The following is a 9,472-nucleotide window of genomic DNA, read 5'->3' as shown; positions in this document are numbered from 1 at the left end:
GGCAGATTTCTGATTAACTCAAAGGTCTTTTTTCAGCTCAAGGCTTAAATCTTTCACATAGCTCAACTTTTTTAGTAATTTTGTCTCACTGATGTCTGCTGTCCTTGCACATCAGCCATTTTGTTTGGTTTGAACCACCACTATTTCACCAGAAGTACATGAACATGCAAAAGTTGTGTGAATGAAATTTTTAAAAAAAACTGAAAGCAAACTGGTTTAATTTATATTTATATTAATTTTCGGTTCACTCATAAAAAGTTTTAATCCCAACAGACATAAGTGTACACTTCTTCCCACTCCTTCTTCGAACTCCTTTTTTCCCCAGAATTTATTTAATTATTAAATTGAAGAGGAAGTATTATCATTATTGTTGTTATTTATTTTTAATATTATGAATATTATTATTTTCTTCCTTAGTATGTATATGTATGTATATATGTGTGTATGTAAAGGTATGTGCATAAATTTTCTTTCCTATTTTCTTTCATTCTTTTGAAATAAAAATAAACAACAAAAAAAAAATCTCTTCAATTTAATCTGCTTAATCTAATTTTAACAGGAAAAGTCCTGCACCAGCACCAGACTTTTGAATGGCAGCCAAATTACTCCACCAGCATGCCGTGCCATAAAATCAGATTGGCTGGGAATATTTAACTGGGCAATAAAAGGAGAAAGAAAGAAACAGTTGAAAAGTTTCAGACTGTGAAAATATGACTAAACATAGTATTAACTGGGATTATAAGTATTAAATCTTCATCAATACGCAGCATACTCTCACAATTAATCTATCACAGAGGGACGTAGCTCAAAATTTGAACTGTGTGAACTAAAACTGGTCTGGTCTCTCCTCGTCGTGTATTTCTCTGCAGGCAAAAGGTTTTCACACTTTTTTTATGATCACAAGTGAGTTCATGTATGTGGCCAAAATTTATATGTTGCACAAAACCAAACACCTGCCCCACCCAGAAACCCTCAGAAGCCCTCTGTCAACTTACATCAACTGTGCTGCCGGCGAGCACAGCAGAACTTGTTAAATATACAACAATGATACTATCTTTCCACACACATGTTAATACTGAATACAGAAGTTCATTCAGACCATTTCAATTAATTTTTTTCCTGCTGTAGTTGAGATATAATGCTGGAAATAAAGCTTCTGCAATGCACAAACAAAAAGCTAGAAGTTCATGTAAAAATGATTTTTTTAAAATCTATAAACCTGTAATAAATGAAACAATAAGTTGCAATGTACAGTGTCTATAGTCTCTGCAAACCTGTGCTAGAGATTATACTTTAAAACGTTGTGGTTGGAGGTGAAACCAGAACATGAAGGTTTGTCTGTTCTGCAGCACGGCCAGCCACAGCTGCTATACCCTGTAAATATTTCACGCCTCATGCACATACTCTCTCTGCTTACTAGCACAATGATGAGCTGAAAGTTAATCAAATAAAAGAAAAGACAGCAAATCCTCCTTTGTTTTGTGTCAGTGACCTGGTTCGAATTGCTCTTTTACTTTGGAAGCCACAGGTGTGCCTGCCACGTTACATTTCTGTTCATCAGTTACTCCCCCATTGTCTGTGTTCACTCTGCTGCTTTTTGTGACTCAGTAGCAATTAGTGGAGTATGTCTGGTGCTGAACAGCACAAATGCAAGAGCACACTTTTTATTATCTGTGTGCAAACCTTTGTTTGTGCATGTGTGTTTTTGTGTGTATTTGGCCATTTGTGTTTCAGAGGAGGTGCCGTTAAAGTTCCAGTTATTGACTCAGATGCTTCTTTTCTCTTCTGTTTGAGACAGTCTGTGTCATTTAAGGAGCAGACAGTGATGGAACAGAGGAGCAAGGCAAAAACAGTTCAATTAATTGATTAGTTTTCTAAACGTACTAACTAAAAGTATTGACGTATGCATAGCATTATGATAATACTTTCCATTTTTCATTCAGAAGTATAGGAGAACTTTAAAGAATTGAAAAGAAGTGAACGTCTCTTTTAAAACAAACAGGAATATAAAAAGATTTATTTTCTTATGAAACCAGTGACATGGGCTTATCTTTCTGAACTTCCTTCCATTTAAATAACCACACACAAAACAAGTGTTCATTGTGTAAAACCACTAATAATAAAACAGGAGCCCTCAGACTTTTTTTCTGATGGTTTTTACAGGAAATACTCCAACCACCGCTTGCAAACCTAAGTCTTTGCAAGTTTGGGTTAACTTGCCTCTTCCGAGCATCTAGCACGAGCAGCGCTTAGCTTTCAGTAACCAAAGAGGAAGAGAAATGTATAATGAGGTATGGTGGCGTTGATGCTGCCACTGTTTAGCCCAGTGGTTTCCAAACTTTTCCTGCAGGGCCCCCTTTTCATCAACGACAATAATGTGGAGCCCCCCCCCCTCCCCCCTCACATCACATGGACCACAGAAACATACTAAGAAATGTATCTTTAGTTTTAGTGTCTGTATTGCAGGTAACTATAATTAAAACCGTGTCAGTGTTATGATCCATTCTTCTACTTCAGTATGAAACATTTTAAACCAGGAATCTCTGCAAACTACTTCAGGTGAGTTTTCTATGAGTCAATGCTGCTTTGGTAAAAACAACTTTGCTATATATGATAACCTGCAGGCTTTTTCTTTGTGTTCAGGATGAAAAGTTTCCAAATGGTGTTGTAACTTGTTTGGCTTCATACTTCATCATATTAGATGATAATATTTTGGTACATGTTAAAGACTGTGTTCTCATTATAACCCACCATTGGTTATTACTGGTCAAGCAGGGACACATATGTTCCAACAGAGTTTGTTCTTCTTTTTTATTACTTAAAGTCTCTCTTGTTGATTTATCATCATTTCCTATGAGTACTTTTACAAATTTATCCAGTGTAAAAACTCCCAAGTTTTATTTAGCCTTGCCGCGCCCCCCCTGTGAGATCTCTGGGCTCCCCCTGGGGGTCCCGCCCCCCAGTTTGGGAACCACTTTAGCCAATCACTCACCAATTGTGCACCAACATTTAACTTATAATGAATCTAAGGCCTTTTCTTCAATTGTGACAAGTGACTATGGTGTTTGTTGGTCCTGTGCAACTTTTTTGACATGTTGAATCAACATCAGGAATGTTAGCTATAACCTTTGCAGTGCATCTGAATGCCCTGTTATGATGAAAAGTCCTTCACTTGTCTTTGTTATGATTTTTTCCAAGCTATGCTAACCTGCCAGATCTCTATTTATTTCTTTAAACCTTAACTTTTCTGTCTTCTGCTAAGATATGTGCGCCTAAGTATTTCAGATAAGGTCACTTAAGCTAAATGCTAACATCAATATGCTAACATATTCTTGCGTTAACCAAATAAAAGTTATTGGATGTTCAGTTCATTGAATATCATTCACTATGTTTCCCCCCACATGTTCAAGTGCTAACAGTTTCGTATTAGCCATAAAGACAACTGAAGCTGATAGCTGCAGGTATTTTCTCATAAGCTAATAATGAAATCATCATAAACTTAATCATGTTACCATCTCAAGAAAAGTTAAAAAGAAATCCAAAGAAGAAAGATCTCCAGTTTTAAGTCATATGCAGTTCATAAAATCTTATGTCTATGTGCTTATCTGTAGACCTTTACGTGCTTTTTTGGAAAAGAGTCAACATCATGTCAGCCTGCAGCTGGTTTACCCAAGCTGTAGAGTTATGATGCATAGATTTATAGGGAACTCCTATATTAATACCTGTAAATTGATACAACTTCCTTAAGTCTCTGCTGGTATGGAACCCCTAATAACCAACTCAAAGTAGCCTGTCACATCACCTTTTATAACCTTATCTTATGATCTATTTCTTGTCTGTATCAAACAAACAAGATCAAATTTATCTTTTATTGAGTTTTAAAGATATTTGTAGGAGAATATGCCTCCTTTTGACAAAAACAAATCAGCTGTTTTTCTTATGTTTTTAGCTTTTTTCTTTCTTTATTTTTTAAAGTTGAGTTAAACAACCGGATTCTTTTCATTGACACGGTGCCATAAAGTCTTGGAATACGTTGAACCATTTCTTTGATGTATGAGTCATTAAACAATAACTGCACTCACAAAACTAACCTGTCATCAGCCGAGGATTTAGGTTTTACATACACTAAGACTAGTCTAACATGAAAAGGACCTGTATTAAAACACTTAACACCCACTCACCTACAGTATTCTCTGTCATTCAGCTACATTGATTCATGGCTTTAACAACACCCTCGACAGACCACAGAGTGCAATATTAATTGCAAAACCACTCATTTCCTACTGCCAATACCACGTGTGAGTCTTTGGAGAAAGTTACATGAGTGGATAAAATTTTAATAGCTGGGCAGGGTGCATAACATGCGTGGGATGGAGCCTCTGGAGAATCATGAGAAATGACCTGCACACTCTGATTTCCTGTTACATCTCAGTATGTTCTGCCTTGTCCTCTACAGTAAAAACTACATGTGCTCTCCAGACGTTTCTGCTTATTATGATATCAACCAGAAAACACAAATCCTAACATAACACACACATGCACTCAGCAGCAGGGCCTCTGATTGACCCAACAGGATTATTGTGTTAAAAGCTCTGGTATCTAAACAGAGTTAAAACCTGGTTCCACAGCCGTGCTACGCTCAATCAAGTTTCCAATAAAAACTTGTGCTTAAGCATAAACCATCCTATCTGATCTTTAAACATCTTCCAAGTTCAGCACTGTGATGATCCGTGTAAAGTGCTAAAGGCACAGCATCTGCCCTAAACTGGTGAGAAAATCATGCATAAACACGTGACTCACAGGAAGGATAGTGGAAAAGGGATTGGGAGATAATTGATGATAAGAGGCTGATGATAATACTAACAGATACCATGTGTTTAATTAAATGACCTTCTTGTGACCAGCTTCTCCATCTCATTGGACCGGCTCATCACAATAAACAGACCAATCAAACCATTGTCAGCTTTCCGAGACAAATAAAACATAATATTGCTGCTGGAAACTGTGGCTCCTCTCTGCCAAAACATCCAGATGAAGTCAGCTGTGGACAATTTCACCCCTTCTGGAAGCAGTGGCCGAGGTGCATAAAGCTGCAAAACGCTCTCATGCGAGGTTACTAAGCCTCCAGGGTCGCACGTTCAGACCGGAGAGAATGTGCTCAGTGTGTTCGGTTTGGTTTTACAGTGAAATACCTCACATGCCTTCACAGCCACTACATAAACCAGCTGGGGTGTCAAAGGGTCTCCTGGTTGCCATGTGCTGGACCCTGTCACCATTACCCTGCCCAGAATCACACAACATGTATGACTGAGAGCAACTGGAGTCTTGCAACTGTTTCCTGTTTCTGCTGCACAACGTTCTGCTCGAAGCCATAAATCACCAGAGCGACGGGCCAGAAATCAGACAATGTGGATAACATGATCCAGTATCTTAATTAAGGAGAAGTAAGATATAGTATCTGACTTCCTCTGAGGGAAAAAGAAAAGTTTTTTTTTTACCTTTTTCACTTGTAATCTGCTTCCATATCCACTTCCTGACCAATAAAAGGAAAGAAAAGAGTCAGCCATACAGGTTTATTATATGTTGGTTGGTAAATTAACCATCCAAAGCATGAATTACTAAAAAAAATGGGGAAAAACAACATTTCACTTCTACATACTTCTTTATCCTCAGTGTTATTTGACTATTTATTTATTTTGATCTATTTTATTAAAATTGTATAAAATGATGTGATCATGAGCTGCGACAGATAACACCACTCTACTAAACATTGACTGAAATGGTTGCTAATGGAGTTAATAGTAAGATATAAACTATTTTTATTAAAGTTTTTGTTTGTTTGTTTCTTACACTTTTGGTACAAATACACACCGTGTACATGTCAACAAGAAGAAATAGCTCATATTGAACAAGGCAAGTTGCTGATACTTAGTGGGACACATGAGGTTGATCTTAGGACATTACCAGTCTCTCCATGTTGTAGCCCATGTAGTGGGCCAAAAGCAAAGTGCTGGCCGGCCAATTTTGGCCCACGGGCCCCACTTTGGGCACTCCTGAGTTAAAGGAATTCTTAACATTGCAAAGATGCACTGTGTAACATTCCGACCTCCTGAAACGCTGCGTTCCAGACTCATTTAATGACACAGTGTCATCTAAAATGTGCATTTCTGGAGTCGCTGCTGCTCAGCAGCGTCTTGACGCTGAGAAACCGCACCATGGCTGAGACAGCAAAGAGATGCAAGAAGGAAGGAAGAGATAAAGACAGAGCAAGAGATGAAAGACAAGAGTCCAGACAAGACGTTTACTGTCTGCAGAAAGCTCACAGTGCAGGTAGGATGCAAGGTAAATGCTGAATTAGTCCCTGATGAAGGACGCGTCGCCTAAAACTTCCCGTCACCCAGTTGGGGGACGTCAAGAACAACTGATACCCAACAGTCTGCACTAAAACCTCTCTCGTTATTTAGTTATTTGTAGGTTTAACTCTACCACAGCTGGCTTTTGCAGACCTAATGACCTCTTATTGTACTATGATTTGATAAGTTTGGAGTTAAAACTGCATCAGTCCAAATGGATTTTCATAGCCATGCTGAGAATGTGAGGGACGTCTTTAGGCAGGCCTGAAACCATTTGTACTACGTATCATCTTCTTTTATTCTTCATATTCTAATGTTCACACAAGTTAATGAAACTCACAAGTGTTCCCTTTATTAGCACTCAAAATGTATCCCAGTCAATCTTCTGGTTGCAGAGATGCACTTGCTTATTATGGATATGCAGTTTTTGAGCAGATAGGCACAAGGCCAAACTGGTTTCTCTCTACATTATGGGGACAGATGGGATCAGACGACCAGTAATCTGCAGAGGTGGCAATTCCTGGTCCAGAGAGTGAATGTCCTGTTTTGTTTTTGGATCTAGCTGTACATCTAGAACAGGTGTTTTCACTATAAGGCTAGTTTACCTGGGAAATAAACTCATCAAATTCAGCTCGTTTGGCGACTGAACAGCTGCCGGACAGGACTTTTACTTTCTGGACCAGGAATTGCCACCTCTGGTAATCGGTCACAGTCTTTTCATGTGTTGTTTGGTTCAGTAGGGTGTAAATGATTGACTCAGTCTTATAGCAAAATATAAAAAAAAAACCTGTAAAAAGAGGTTTATCTTTTGATTTGTGGCCACAGAGAACATCTCTGCTGTTTTTTTTTTTGTTGTTTTTTTTCAAGTGAACATAAAGATAACTTTAGACAGTCACAAAAAGACTGTTGCTTGATATTTACTTGACAGACAAACACCAATGTTTGAAGTAGAAAATATCACTTTTCACCATTTCTTTTGCATTTTCACTCCTTCTTTTGTAGATGTTTCACATATTACCAACCGCTTCATTGAGGCTGGGTATTTAAAGTGAGTTGAGGTTAGGAAAACATCATTGCTTGCAGTAAAAAACAGACGCTGTAACAACTTATCAGGTCAAAATATCCTTTTCCTGGATTAATGGCTGCCAACAACCACTCCCACCACTAAACACACAAAACATGTTAGACACATGAAACAGACGTCCCATTGAACTGCTTGACTTTGAAAGGTCTGCTCTATGCCAGGAAAAAATAAAGTTTTGTCTCCATTTAATAACAGCTTTCTGTGTAGCAGCTATTTTACATTCTGCTGTGAGTCTCGGATTAGAAAATAAAAAGATAGTTTGTATGTTGTATACATCAGATAAGGTCCCACACACCCCATCTGGGTTCAACATGTTAAATCCTGCAAATGTGTGTAACATTGATTTTGTGCAGAACAGACTCTCCAAACAGAACAAGGTCAAACAAGGCAGCTATCGGATGCACACAAACACTTATGTAAAAGCATGTGCACGCTGCTTAACGACTTGTTGAAAGATAATAGTGATAAACAGGACTGTCCCAACTTTCTCACACATGTTGATGTCATTTAACTCAAGATGCAATAATATTTGTCATTATATGATAAAAATGTCTCACTTTTAGGATTATTACAAATATTTTATTGTGTGTATCTATTACATACTTATTACATACTGGTTACATACTGGTTTCCTGAGATTTCTAAATCATTACATACAGTTTCTATTTGCATTTAATATGTTGTTTCAAGTGTTTTAGGATGAAGGTTAGAGTCACTAGTCATCGGGGGAACTTGATTGAGATTAATCAAACACCTCAGAGACATTTTGGTGTAACATGTTAAACATCAAATGAGGACTCGTCCTCAACCTTTCCCCTCCTCCTTTCAGAAATGACTCGCCGACACAACCTCTGTCATACAAATGAAAAAACTAAGGTCCATGAGGACTAATTCTGGTGAGAATTTCTGTTACATGGGTCCTGCTTCTTGCCTTGTATGGACAAGAGCAAGGTGAGAGCTTCACCTGGCCCCTCGCTCCACCACTTGGTTGAGGCACTGTGTGCAAATTTTGTATATGTGTAACTTTATCAATCCATTCCCTTAGTGTGCATTCACATCAGGATAGTCTGCCAGATTCGGTCCAATTGGGAACTCGGCTCAGTTGCAGGGGGGTGTATCCATGTGGACCGAGATCGTGTTCACGCTGCACTTTGGTCAAATGAGTCAAACCTTTACAATAATATATCCCCATTCCCACCAAAGGTGGCGCTGCACTAGAATTTAGCAAAAGAGAGGACAAGACCTACGTGAAGAAGAAAATTTATTCCACTTTAGTGGATGAGGACGAAACTATTGCTGTTTTGGGTTTTTTCATTTTGTCTTATGCAACGATACTGCAGAAATACACTGCGCAGTATGAACAACAGACAAGGCAGAGGAGTCTTAACGCAAACGCAAAGTCAAATGCAGGAAGTGACTTTTATTTGTGGTCTGCTTCCTGTATTTGGTCCACTTGATATAAGCCTCTTTCCCACTGTAGGAACCATTTGAAGTTCCTCTAACCTTTTCAGTTCTTTCGCACATTCGGACAGATCGGAACTTAGACCGATACCTGCGTTTGTAGGTGGACCGAGTCCGCTTCTTTGATCCGAATTAGAATTCATTTGGTGCGTTCACGTTTCCCCAAACGAAGCGCTCCAGGCAAACGGACTGTAATCAAAAAGGCTGATGTGAATGTGCCCTTTATTTATGTACCCTTATTTTTAACCTGATTGATTTTTTGTTTGTTTGATTTACTCTATTTAAAACAACCTTTTGAGGACCTCCAGCTGCGGGCTCTGAGAGCAGATGGGGCCAAACTGTGACAAAATTGCCATTTCGAAGACCTCGCCTGACTATCTAGAACTATTTTGTTCTGCTTCATTTTATGCTATTTATCTTTGTCAGAGATAATTATTTAACATTACTATACCATCATTTGATAAAGGTTTAGAGCAGGGGTGTCAAACTCCAGTCCTCGAGGGCCGGTATCCGGCAGGTTTTTGTTGTTTCCCTGCACCAACACACCTGATTCAAATCAAATGGAACCAACAGC

The sequence above is a fragment of the Telmatherina bonti genome (genome assembly GCF_933228915.1).
Source record: "Telmatherina bonti genome assembly, chromosome: 14".
Taxonomy (NCBI): Eukaryota; Metazoa; Chordata; class Actinopteri; order Atheriniformes; family Telmatherinidae; genus Telmatherina; species Telmatherina bonti.
The sequence above is the reverse complement of the archived record's forward strand: the minus strand, read 5'-3'. Positions refer to the sequence as shown.